Source organism: Octopus bimaculoides, chromosome 1 (genome assembly GCF_001194135.2).
Source record: "Octopus bimaculoides isolate UCB-OBI-ISO-001 chromosome 1, ASM119413v2, whole genome shotgun sequence".
Classification (NCBI taxonomy): Eukaryota; Metazoa; Mollusca; class Cephalopoda; order Octopoda; family Octopodidae; genus Octopus; species Octopus bimaculoides.
Genome location: NC_068981.1, coordinates 77,259,564 through 77,273,050, shown reverse-complemented (window position 1 = coordinate 77,273,050; position 13,487 = coordinate 77,259,564).

The following is a 13,487-nucleotide window of genomic DNA, read 5'->3' as shown; positions in this document are numbered from 1 at the left end:
GAGAGAGAGAGAGAGAGAGAGAGAGAGAGAGAGCGATAGATAGATAGATAGATAGATAGATCTCCAAGATATATCTATATGAGGATCAGCTAAATATTGCCAACAGAGAACTTCCCATATAATTTTACTGTGCTAACGCTAAATATTAATATGAACAGCACCGGTCTTTACTAAATGCATGCATTCAGATATCACTATAAAGATCTAAGTCTTTTGACCATGTATATAACAGAATACTGGTGAGAGGATATGAACCAACTCCATTTTATCGTCAGCGAATCGATTACATTTCGGTGAAATATAAAAACAACAATAAAGATATTCCCATAACTGATTGCTGTTTAACTGAGGATTTATTTTTGTATGTAACATCTATAAAGAATGAGTTGTCAGTATCTTCCGCCTTGAACCTAATATTTAAAATAGCAGCTCATTAATAATGTGTAAGCTCATAGTCATAAATAACATCCCAACTTTCTAAGGTGTGGGAAACATAATATCTGTGCTGTTAATAGCATTAATAATGACTGCAACAAATATGTTAATATTGTGTTCTGTCTTAAAAGTGAAATGCTTTAAATCGAGTCTGCTGAATAAATATCGTATCAGCTATAAAAAGCGAGGCAACGTGTGTGTGTGTACGTGCTTGTGAAATTTTTATTGTATTAGAAGTACTATTTTTCTCATATGACAACATTTCCCCATATATAGCTCCCTTTGTATACTGAATCGAATTCTGTAACTAATTGAAAGTGTGCAACGAACAAAAGCAGGTCAACTTAGAGGAGTTCCATCCCTTCAATGATATAACCCTAGCAGAATATCTGTTAGTTATACAGTATCGACACTGTTTGTGGCGGTAAGATTTACCTTCAAATTAGTTAGTTAGTTAGTTGGCACTCCGTCGCTTACGACGACGAGGGTTCCAATTGATCCGATCAACGGAACAGTCTGCTCGTGAAATTAACGTGCAAGTGGCTGAGCACTCCACAGACACGTGTACCCTTAACGTAGTTCTCGGGGACATTCAGCGTGACACAGAATGTGATAAGGCTGGCCCTTTGAAATACAGGTACGACAGAAACAGGAAGTAAGAGTGAAAGAAAGTTGTGGTGGAAGAGTACAGCAGGGTTCGACACCATCCTCTGCCGGAACCTCGTGGAGCTTTAGGTGTTTTCGCTCAATAAACACTTACAACGCCCGGTCTGGGAATCGAAACCGCGATCCTATGACCGCGAGTCCGCTGCCCTAACCACTGAGCCATTGCACCTCCACTTACCTTCAAATGACACCTGCTTTACAGACAGATGGAAAGTTGTCATAGGAATTACATAACACAAATAACTGAATAATTTCCTTGTAATCACATCTAATTATGACAAAAAGAGCACATTTGATAATGTATCCAGATACCCGATACCAAACAATTGGAAGCTCGCGGCTGGAGCTCTTTTCATCATATATTCACGAAACCTATTTACGTTTAATTAAATAGAATAAATCATAGAATCAACACTTCGTCAACGAAGGGAATTCTTTGCGGCGGTTCCACCTACTAAAATTATCATCGAAATCTCCCTCAAATCACTCTTTATCATTATCATCTTAAACAAAGAATAACACATTAGATAACAGGATCCCGACGGCCTGAGAATAAGATGGTTACGTTTAGAACGACTTACAACATAGACCCAACAAAGAGTAGTAGCAAACCAGTGCCAATATGTCGATGCGAACCATTACAATTTCAGTGGTTATCGAACAGCCTGACGTCTCTCATAATTGCATGTCTCAGAATTCTTACATTTAAACAACCAAAGTAATGTCAATATTAACGTATTGTCAACATTCTATAAAAACCGTCGATACCAAAAAAAGAATAAATGTATAATCAAAGAGAAAAGCACATCTCACCGTAATACCATAAATACGAAATTATGTAAATATACATAAAAATAGAGTTTTCCAGTTTTAATAATTTAACCTCAGATGCCAACCACATTTTAACCTTTGGGTTATTCTGATAAAGAATATTTCAAAAAAAAAAAAAAAAAAACGTATTTCAAAGTTGTATTTTTTGAAAAAAATTCTTTTGTTTAATAAAGCCGACCGTAATTTCACTTTTTCGTCCTATTTAACAACATTTAATGAGTTTTCTTCCACTCAACAGAAGTTTATAATAGCTTCAAATAAACACTTAATTCGTCCAACATCTCATCAACTGAACACACAGCGGTTCCTTTTAACGGCTTTGCTTGAGAGATGAAAGTCAATCTGTAGAAGTCTTGTAATCATTAACTAACTCACTTCATATCTTCAACTTATAAACGTGCTTTTAAACATTTTTTTTCTCTCTCCTTTTTATTCGCTCACATTTTCACCTCGATATTTTGCAACATGTCTGAAATAGTCAAATGCTCTGACAATTCGATATGTTTCGTGTTACTAGTGGGGGAAATTTACAATTGTAAAGACAAAAACAATCACAACCAGAAGGCTAATCAAAAAGACATAATTAAACTATAAATAAAGAGAAGGTAAAACAGATAATTCTAACTTTTAAAAAGAGAACATATAGTTACACACATACAAACACACAACTCACATATGCCTTGTCATAAATCTTATTCGCATTCGTAGAAGTCATTTTGTTTTTCTGTTTTCATTTCCTGTTCATCTTAGCTTTCGTGGCACACCACGAATGAACTGTTGTTAAATGTTTACTTAATGTGAAATATTCCTCGTCACCATTGCTAATTCGATCTGTCATAATTAAGGTGATAGAATTAATTTCTCTTATATTTCTTTGTTAAATGCTGTCATCAGCTATCAATTTTGAATAATGGAACAATTAAAAAAAAAAGAAGTTTTCTATTGGTGGATATTGCAACTAAAAAATGATTTTTACAGAAAGTGATTAACAGTAGTTTGGCAGTTGCAACAGTACTTGAAAAATGTCAACTTGTTTTTCGAAATATTTTTCGAAAAACAAAAACAAAAAAAGAAAAAAATTAAAAAACCGATACGTCATCAGCGACATATACCAATGGACTGAGATTTTACATTTTTAACATACATGTCAAGTGTTGGCAGCTTTACGCTCACCAACTTTCGACCAATTATTAAGGAGGCCTTCAGGCTTAATGCAAACAATATATATTGTTTCATTCTGATTTTATTCATTGTTCAAAGATTAAAATAGAAGTATGCTTTTAAAATTAGTTACTTAAAATCTGTTTAGGTTCACATAATAGCACAGCATAGTTGAATAAACCAATCGCTTGAGCTTAATTTTGAATTGTAGAACGTTGCAATTTACTTCATATTCTAAATTAAATTATTGCTATAACTTAATTGCTTCGGAGAAACAAAAAAAGACTTCATTTTCATATAGCTTATGTAGGACAAAGACAGTAAAATAGGGCCTATCTCTCACCTCGAACTGGATTAAGAGAAAATGTTTTAATCTCACTTTGCCACCAAACCAGTCACTTGAACACAGAAAATTTGTAAAATAATCACATCGATATTAATCGATTATGTTATGCATTAATGTACCTGGTTACTCCACACTTCTGTAGAATGAACAGGCAGAAGCTGTCTCTTCTCTAAGGGCACTGGTCAGTCGCTTTATCCTCTTTTCCAAGTTACTAGAGTTATATAGCTATCTACATAATTAGGATATGCTAAACGTTTCCTCTACTGTCCTTGAGTACAGTGTTTGTATATCCCATGTTTATGCAATGTTCATTCAATCGTTTATTTAATTATTTCTAGTGGGAAAAGAGAAATGTATAACGCTGCAAAACATGAGGCATTTCTAAAACGTATTTTGCTGTGTATCTTTTGTAAAGTGAGCAAGAAACATTAGAAAGTTTTAAAGAACTGATTTTAATTCCATGTTTCAGTTGTTTGAATTTCCTTACCCTACGAATACCGAAGCGAGAGATATGAACGTCATAGTTTCGATCCCAACAGTTCCTGAATATATAAAACCATTATGCCAAGTTGAAGACAAGATTACATCTCTTTAATCTCAAATCTTTATACAGAGAGGTATAATCGAATGAATAAACACCTGTATATTACTGGTATTAAACTAACAAATTTTGGAATGGTGTCAATCATATTATCAAATGTTTAAAGCAAGTTAATATATATATATTTCCGGAGTTTCAAGTTTGATACGCATTCGATCTCAGCTTGAAGCTAATTCCCTTCACTTTGGCTGCTAAATAATCTTGAGAAAAATATCAACATAATACAGTATTCCCTCCACACTACAGTAATTTGTGGTTTTGTATGTACGTCAGAAATCATTACTCTCTTTCAGTTGAGTCTTGAATAGCGGCTAAGTCAATACGGAAACACTGTGTATAAAGCTCTATTCTACAGCTAGAGCCTCATTTATGCCGCTGTTGAGATGTACTTCCGGTAGAACAAAGCAACGTTGTATCTGAAACACTATTCAAGCGCATATGTTACACTTTTTATATAAATACCATAATTCAGTTACATCAATATACTTTTCCTACATTTTTTCTCTTCATATCACCTCACTTCGACAGTACGATTTCATTACTTTTTTTTCGTTGTTGCTTGTTCGTTCATTCATTCATTCGTTCATTCATTCATACATACATTCATTCATTGTACATTTTGAGTGAGTGGAGACAAAGTTTATAAATTTCTGTCTAGGTCATTCATACATACTATTTATTTATTTTCTCTGGTTGGAAGCAGGATAAAAAGTAAAAGTGTTGCTATTGTAATCAACAATTATTGCCTAATTGGAAATTATTTGTAAAATAATTCCCTTCTCCTACTTTATTGCTGGCCATTTTTAAGCAAACATATTTTATCTAAATACAAGTTAGACTCAATTATTTGGTCTCCCTTTTTAGTTTTGCTATTGATTGGCCGCTAAAATCATGTACAGAAAACGTGAAGGTTGAAAATATAGTTTCTGCTTTGTTTTAATGTCGATACAAAGAATTTAATCTGAGGAAGTTGGGTATAATGTCGAATTCGAATTCTAGCAGCATTCTCGTAATTAAATTCCTTTTCTTTTTGTAGCATTCGGTTAATTTTAACAAAGAACGATATAAACTATAACATTAATCAGAATATATTTCTGGTATTTATTCTTTCGTCTTGTTGCTTGAGCTGGTTGATTACCTTTACTTGCAATGTTTCGCAAATTCTAATCAAACTGAAAATTGTCAATTCGGTTGGGACTCGGTTATTGGAACTCGAAATGTAAAGACAAAACTAAATACTGCTGTCCATTGGATCAGTTTAATGAATAAGAATTTCGTTAAAACCACCGACTTTGGTACCCGAGTCTCGTACATTAAGCGTTGTAGGCAATTAAAAGCAAATGAATTAGAGAAGTGCTTATGTGTTGTGTTTCGAAAAGACACGCTTAGAGGACAATCAATCCGTAACTAGAAATCTTCCAAGGCATTTAATCATTACGCAAATATGCTATTTATAATAGAAGAGTTTTATCACTAACAGCACCTCCGCGACTGTGGGCATTTGAGAGTAAAGAGTTTCGACACCAGGCGCTGGTAACATGTTATAACACAACAATCGTTTAATTACAGCTTCAATAGTCTACTGACTAAGCTACAACGCAACATCGCCATCTCGCTATGCATAGTTAAAACAACGGACAAAACTCTTCAGAGTTTACTATTTTTGAGTAAAATGACATCTACCATTATCTATGAAACATCTATTGTACCAGTGATAACCAGTTTAACGAAAGAAAATATAAATAACGAACGTTTTTGTAATATCTGTAACTTGGTCGCAAAACAAGTAGCAATAACTGCATCCCTGCATGAAACAGAAGCAATAGCGACATCCTTGGAATGAATAACATCATTTGGTTGGAGCAACAGCAGTAGCAGTAGCAAAGCACACGTGAAATAACAATGATTTAAAATCGGTAGAGAAAGAGAAAAAAGAAATTAAAGAAAAGTACGTTCATAAAACTGTAAGTTTATTAAAAAGCATGAGTTTCTTATTTCTCTAGATATGCTTAAGAAAAAAGAAGCATTTTTCTATTATCTCTCAAGAAATAAATTTTTCTAAAATCGATTCGGTTCAAAATTTTCTGTAGACATTATTTTAAAAAGCTAAATTTGGTGGATGTTTGATCCAGTAGAACGCTGGAAAAAATCTATTCCAGAATTTACTGGCATCTTTTTACGTTTATTCAAAATGCGGCTGTTCTGATTTCTTATATGTACCGCTATTGCGGCAATTCTTTTGAAAGATCGTATGAACTGCGCAGCGCCACTAAATAATCGTGTTTTTTGTCTTTTCTATAATTTCTTCCCAAAACTGTCGATTTGAAATTTAATTTTGATTTTGTTTTAATTTTTACAGTAGATCTTTTTTTGTTTCGGTTTAAATACTATTATCATTGGTTATGACCTTGGTAACATTAAAGAGCACTTTTCAGCCACAAATGCACCATCTAGATTTCTATAGACTATGACAACGCACATGGAGAACTAATACAAAGTATATAGAGTGTAGAAAAAATACTTAGAAGCCGGTTGAAGGACACCGAATAGTTTAATAAAGGAACTTGTAAAAAGAAAAGAAAAGAGAAAAAAAAACAATAGCATGCGTACATACATGCATACACACATATTTATACTCTTACACACTATGGTTTATATTAGCCTAATTAGCCACTTGCATTGCTAAACTGTGAGTTGTTTGGTGGCTATCAACTTATCGAAATTTCCACCTATTTCTAAATCGTCTACAGAATATAAATCTTCCTGTCCCTCTCTCTGTCTCTGTCAGTCTGTCTGTCTGTCTGTCTCTCTCTCTCTATACAAGAGGACGTTTTACAAGAGGACCTTCTACCCCTCCACAAAAAGCGGAAGAGCTGCCGCTCCAACTTGATCATCACGAACGGGCACAAGGCACGACGGTTAGGTGGTAGGTAATCACAGAAGCGATAAACACTCCTGCGACTTCCGCCCTTCCTTTCAGAGAAAGCCGCTGCTCAGACCAGGTCTGAGTTAGGTGGGTCACCCTGCTCGTCACTTCACTACAATTCTTCTCTATCTGGAGGTCTGAACCAAACCAAATCCCCAGCGTTTTAACCGGCCTCTCCGTCCAACGCCCTACGACGTTGTTGGGAGGTCAACCCTGTCAAAAGCTTTGGACTAGTCTAAATGGACTAGAGCCCCACCCTTGCCAGGAGATCCATTAACTGTCTCTAAAGAGTAGCGTAGAAGATGGAGATTGTCGTGTATGGATATGTGCGCTCCGACGATTCCACCCACAACACAAGCCAACCTTTTTGTTAACACCTTGGCCAAAATCTTCAACTATGTGTTACGCAGAGTGATGGGCCTGAAATTACCTAAAATATATCCCTTGTTTGGGTCCTTTCTAATCAGCGTCACCACTTCATGGTTCACAGACCTGGGTATAAACCCATTCTGCTGCACGAACAAGACTGGCATACTGTTATGAATTCCGTCGGGGAGACCATCTAGTCCCGGCGACTTGTCTCCGCTGCAGTCCGACAAAACCTCCTGCATCTCCGCAGCTGTGATCGGCCCCTCACACAGTACACCATTTCCAGCCTCGAGAGACGCGGCACACCAGCGAGAAAGTCCGTTAAGTCCCTCCTAATTTCCGGCCCTTCGCCCCTCCCGAAAAGCAGGGCGAAATGCGCCTGAAAGACTTTACACATCTCCTCGGGTTCCTTTACCAAATTCCCTTGATTATTCATCAAAGACCTTATAGTGTCGATATTTCCACGTTGGGTCTCTACCACACGGGCCCATTCCGCAGCTTTGATTCCTTCCCGTGCCATTGCACGTTGATTAGCTCTGACTACGCATCCTTCGTTTTTAGCCTCGAAGTGATGGTTAAGCGCCATTCTCTCAGCTAAAACTCGGGGTGCGGAGTCAGATTCCAGTGCTTCGTCTCGGGCCCTAACCAGAGCCCTTTCTATTCTATTTTCTTGGACACTAACTCTTTGCTGTACCTAAAAGACTCAAATTTTATGGGCTTTTTGAGGGCATATCACCATTTGTTAATGATGGCACCACACAATACTCTCATCACTAACTGTCTAATCTAACTTGTGTACTCCACATGAGACAAAAGTGAGTTATTGAGTTTCCAGTAGCCGGCTCCCAGCCTCCTGGTAACAATTTTGTGATCACTGTAGCTGACATAGATAAATTGTGGGCGACTAATTAGGTTTTTGTCTATTTTCTTCATTAAAATCCTGTCTAAATAAGATCTAAATGACCATCGCTATTAACTCATGTCCTCAATGGAGCGTGTGGGACATTTACTTTGTACTTATGTGGCAGCTGAAATCGACTGAACAGATAACTGAAGCACGGGCTTCCCCTCCTATCAGTTGACGAGTCAACGTAATCTACGCATCGTCCCAAGAAACTTCTCCAGGCTTCGAAAAGAATCAGACTATCCAGTTCCCGAGGGAGCATACACAGTTATCAGCCTGAAGACTTTACCGCTGCTTAGTGTCCGATCGATGAAGATAATTCTTGTCTCTAAATCCAGGCTTTTCCTGATCTGCACAGCAACGCCTCTCTTTCCGTCAGGAAGGCATAGATAAATAATTTTCTCGTAGCCATTTAGGAGGGGAGAGAAGTCTCTTTGACTTCTCAGACAAGACTCTTCGGCCACTATAATATCCATTCTATGCGACCTGAGGTCATTAAGGAAACACCTTGCTTCAACTCTGTTGCCATGCGGCGTGCATTCAAACACCTCACGTTGAGAATATCCATAATGGTTATACATAGTTTCAGATGGGGTGGTACGTCCGTCTCATTCCTTTTGTTCTTCGTCCGGGACTTGCGAGGTATCGTTGACAAGGCCCTCAAACATTAGTGGGGAAAAGTCTTTCCACAGAGGGCTGATGTCGTTTTTAAAGCGATTTGCCAACATGTTATAATCGGCTCTGTCCTTTTTATAAATAACAATGTTTGGGGGGAACGTTTTCCTCCTCGTAGTCATTGGTTACGTTGGCTGCATTGGGCACATCCTTTAATTGCTTCAGTAGTGACTTGTTAGTCATCACTAATGCAGTATAATCCATGTGTACTTGGGTGGAATACATTTTGGGCTAGGATCTTTTGTGCCTGTGTGTTCTGTTTCTTGTTATTTGTTTTGTTTTGTTGTAGGGTTAGTGGGGGTGGATGGGGAGGATTTTTTTTCTTTTTTCTTGGAGAAAATCTCCCACCTTTCTCCTTGGGATTCCTGTATCTCCTCTTCCTCTGTTTCATTTTCAGAGGTTTATTCATGCGTTTCACCTGCAGCCTATTTTTTTTTTTTTTTTGCTACAGGTTGGGGAATCCATACTTTCTTCTTCTACGGTTGAAACCTCTTCATCTTGTTGTTCTTCCTCTATCCCCTTCTCTTCGTGTTTCTGGGGACACTTAGCTTTCATGTGTCCCCGTACTCCACATTGATAGCATACGGGAGGTTTTCCTTCCACTACAACTCTCAGCTTCGTCTCGTCCTGGAACACCAATTCCTTTGCAGTTTTGTGGAGATCTAGTAAATTGATGTGAGCCGACACCTCAAGGCCATATCCCTAGCAGTTTACCACCGTAGTTCTTGTGATTTTAAGTATTTTGGTTTCCTCTTCCGTATTATAGAGGATGGCTGCTACCAGTCACGTTTCGTCAATTTCTGGGGGCACTCTACCAATCCTAACTCTGGCCGCACGTTTGACACAGTAGGTTGGTTGTAGTACCCACTCAATTAATCTCAAAGGCACAGTGAAATGTTTTATTGCTTCTTTTTCAGTCGCGAAGCGTCCCTCCACTATGCTATATTTCCTCCCTCTGGTGTAGTTCGTCGTTAGACTTTTGATTTCTTTCAAGCATTCTTCGACTGCCTCTGCTGCAGCTAATTCAACTCTTTTTGTAGCGATAGACAGCATTCTGTATATTACTGTCCTTTTTCTGTTTTTTCAATAATTTCCTTAGGCGGTGTCAGCCCCAGGCTGTCTCTTTCCTTTCTTAACAGGTCATTGTACTTCTTAAAATTAGTTTCGTTCAGTTGAATTTCTCTAACTTTCAAGACATCTGCCGTTAGACTCTTCCCAGTTACTGCAGCGTAACTGCTTGCTGGAACTGGTTAACTTTCCATACTGTTGTTATTCACAACTTCACCAATAAATGGGGAAGAAAAATAAAATTTCACAGGTAACAATAAATTTAATAATTCAGTAATACAACAATTAGATGCGGTAGACCTTTAACAATTTAAACAACAACAAGACTCACACGAAGCGAACACACATCAAATGCAACAGGAAATCAAATGACACGACTACAGCACCAACGTCCCGTATCGGATCGGTCCCAAAATTTAAGCAGTTTGTGCCAGTTACAAGGCCAAACATCCCTGAAAGTTTCATCCGAATTCATCCAGTGGTTCTTGAAATATCTTGTCCCCGGGAAAACAAGCAAACAAGACTGAAAACAATACCTTCGCCTTCGCTAAGGAAGAGGTAATAATGAGACAACATACTAACATGAATTTTAGATTCCGCAATCGGCATGAAGTCAAAATAATTTGACCATATTACTCTAGATTGCCCATTTCTTGGCAAGACAGAACACATCGCAGTCATGGTTGAGTATGAAGTACTTTCTGCCTAGCTATATGCCAACAATTCATTATAAAAACCTAGAAATATTTATAAGCATCTACAAAACCGATATTTGATAAGGGCTTAGCTCCGATGATCTGGCACACGACTGTCTTAGGTGACCACGGAATCAAATATAACCGGCCAGCTATCATAATCAAGTGACAATTATATGTGCTATGACAATTTTATGTATTATTCTGGACAACCTGATTCCTTCTGTGAGGAAAAATAGCGTAAGAAAAGAAGTCAAAAAGCTATCAAAATATATAGACCTAGAAACAGAAAAGAGCAAGTTGCAATATATGAGAATAAAAACGTTATAACTAATAATCGATGGGTTAGTTATAACAAAGCAGAACAACCTCCAACAGCATATATGAAATACCATCAACATTAAGTATATTTTTTATGAATTGTCATACTATTTAGAGTGCTAGATGGAATGCTTCTTCTCACTGTGTCCTCAGTTCCACTGCCACCGTAGTGAACAATGTCGTTCATCATTTTTGGGGTCAGTAAAATGTACCAACTCAAGGAAGAAATGTGGCCAAACGGTTAGAGAGTTGGGAAAAATGTCTTGCGTTTTATTTGCTTCTGCCCTTTGAATTCTGGAAGCAATATTTGTAACAATACTGGTGCTAAACTTTTCAGTTTCACTTGACGGCGTTTCCTTTGAATGAATATTTGTGGCCAGGAGAGGGAACATTTGCACATGCGAGCAACTGTCAATCCTCCTCTAAAATTCTTGTCCCTGCACGCGCAGAATCATACATAATCCATTTTGTCCGACGATAGTGCACCCATCTAAATGCTAGAATACAACTTATATTCCACACATCAGTTCAGCAGAACAATAAATGATTTAAAAAGCAAGAAAACAAACTCAAGTAAAGAGTAAAACCAGCGTAACATACAAACACATAAGGCGGTGAGCTGGCAGATAAGTTAGCATGCCGGGCGCAATGCTTTGCTGTATTTCGTTTGTCTTAATGTTCTGAGTTCAAATTCCGCCGAGGTCGAATTTAGGCCCCTTCCCTAAAATTTCCGGCCTTGTGCCTAAAGTAGAAAAGAGCATACAAACACATTGCTAAACCTATAAAAGGCTAATCCTGTATACACTTCATCAACAGAAGAAGGAATCGAACCATGTAATAGAAACATTTATCTACCTATTGAAAACAAATAATGATTTCTAGCATTAGGCCACCGCCTAATATTATGAGGCAGGTTACAACATAGTAAAGTCAACCTTACTTCTTCACAGGCTGATACTTTACATATACTAGCGGGAGGAAAGTCGAAGTCAGCCTGAACGAAATTTGAACTGAGAACAGAAGGAAACATAACTTGATATATAACTAATATAACACTGCATTTTTCCCAGCGATCTACCGCTTCTGCTATCAAAGATTCCTAATTCTGGCTACCTTCAGTTTTATGACAAGTTTAATCATTAAATCGTCTCCAGTACTTCACAGTTACTTTAGTTTATCGACCCCACAAAGATAAAAAAAGAAAACTCTCTCTCTGCTGGAACTTGAAATCAGATATTTTGCTCCTCATTATAGCAGTAATTTCTAACTTTTAGTAAGGCGGCGAACTGGCAGAAACGTTTAGCACACCGGCCGAAATGCGTAGCAGTATTTCGTTTGTTTTTTTTATGTTCCGAGTTCAAATTCCACCGACGTCGACTTTACATTTTTATCCTTTCTGGGTCGATGAGTACTAGTTTCATACTGAGGTCGATCTAATCGACTGGCCCCAACTCCAAAAATTTCGGGCCTTGAACCTAGAGTAGAAAAGAATATTAATTGTGATCGTGATACCCACGACAAAGAAATGATCAAGCTCAGTAACAATCTATTGTGCAACAACTACCCCAAAAGCGTACCATCTACTCCAATTATGAAGAAAAAAGAGGATGAAACCAATAAAATGTCTACAGTCTGTCTACCCTATGTGAAAGGTCTCTCCGAAAAGATACAACAGATATGCGGCCCATATGACATCAGGACAGTATTCAAGAGTAATACAACACTTCGCAAATATCTCCTTCTGGTAAAACCACCAATAGAAGAGAATATGACTAAAAACTGCGCGTACTCCATTCCATGCAGCTGTGGTAGCTTATACAAAGACGAAGCATGCCGCCCCCTCAAAATAAGGGTAGAGTAACATCGCAAAGCTCTGACACGAGGAGATATTGATAAATCGGGTATAGCTGATCATGTATGGAAAAATGGAGACCACCTCCCCCTGTGGGATGAAGTTAAAATAATAGACAGAAAGCACCACTGAAAAATACGAAAAATAAAAGAAGCAGCACATATGCTAGCATACAACAACCTCCTAAGCAGACCGAGTGCAGATATGAATAACTTATGGGAACCGGTATTAAGGAAGGATAGGACAAGATTCCCAAGATTCCGTGTCCGATTCCAGGCAGTGACTTGAATAATAATAATAATAATAATAATAATAATAATAATAATAATAATAACAGGATATAAGATGCACCACCCAAAATCTGACATAGAAAGGCTATATATACAACGCACAGAAGGTGGCAGGGGTCTTATACAGCTAGAAAACTATTATAAAATAACCACCATAGGACTGCAAAAATACCTACTCCAGAAGCAAGGGAAGCTAATACAAATAGCCACAAAACACGAACAAAACAAAAAACTGTTTTCAGTATTTAAGGAAGCTGACAAGTACAAACAAGAAATCAATCTACCTAACAAATACGAAGAAGAAGAAGAAGAAGAAGAAGAAGAAGAAGAAGAAGAAGAAGAAGAAG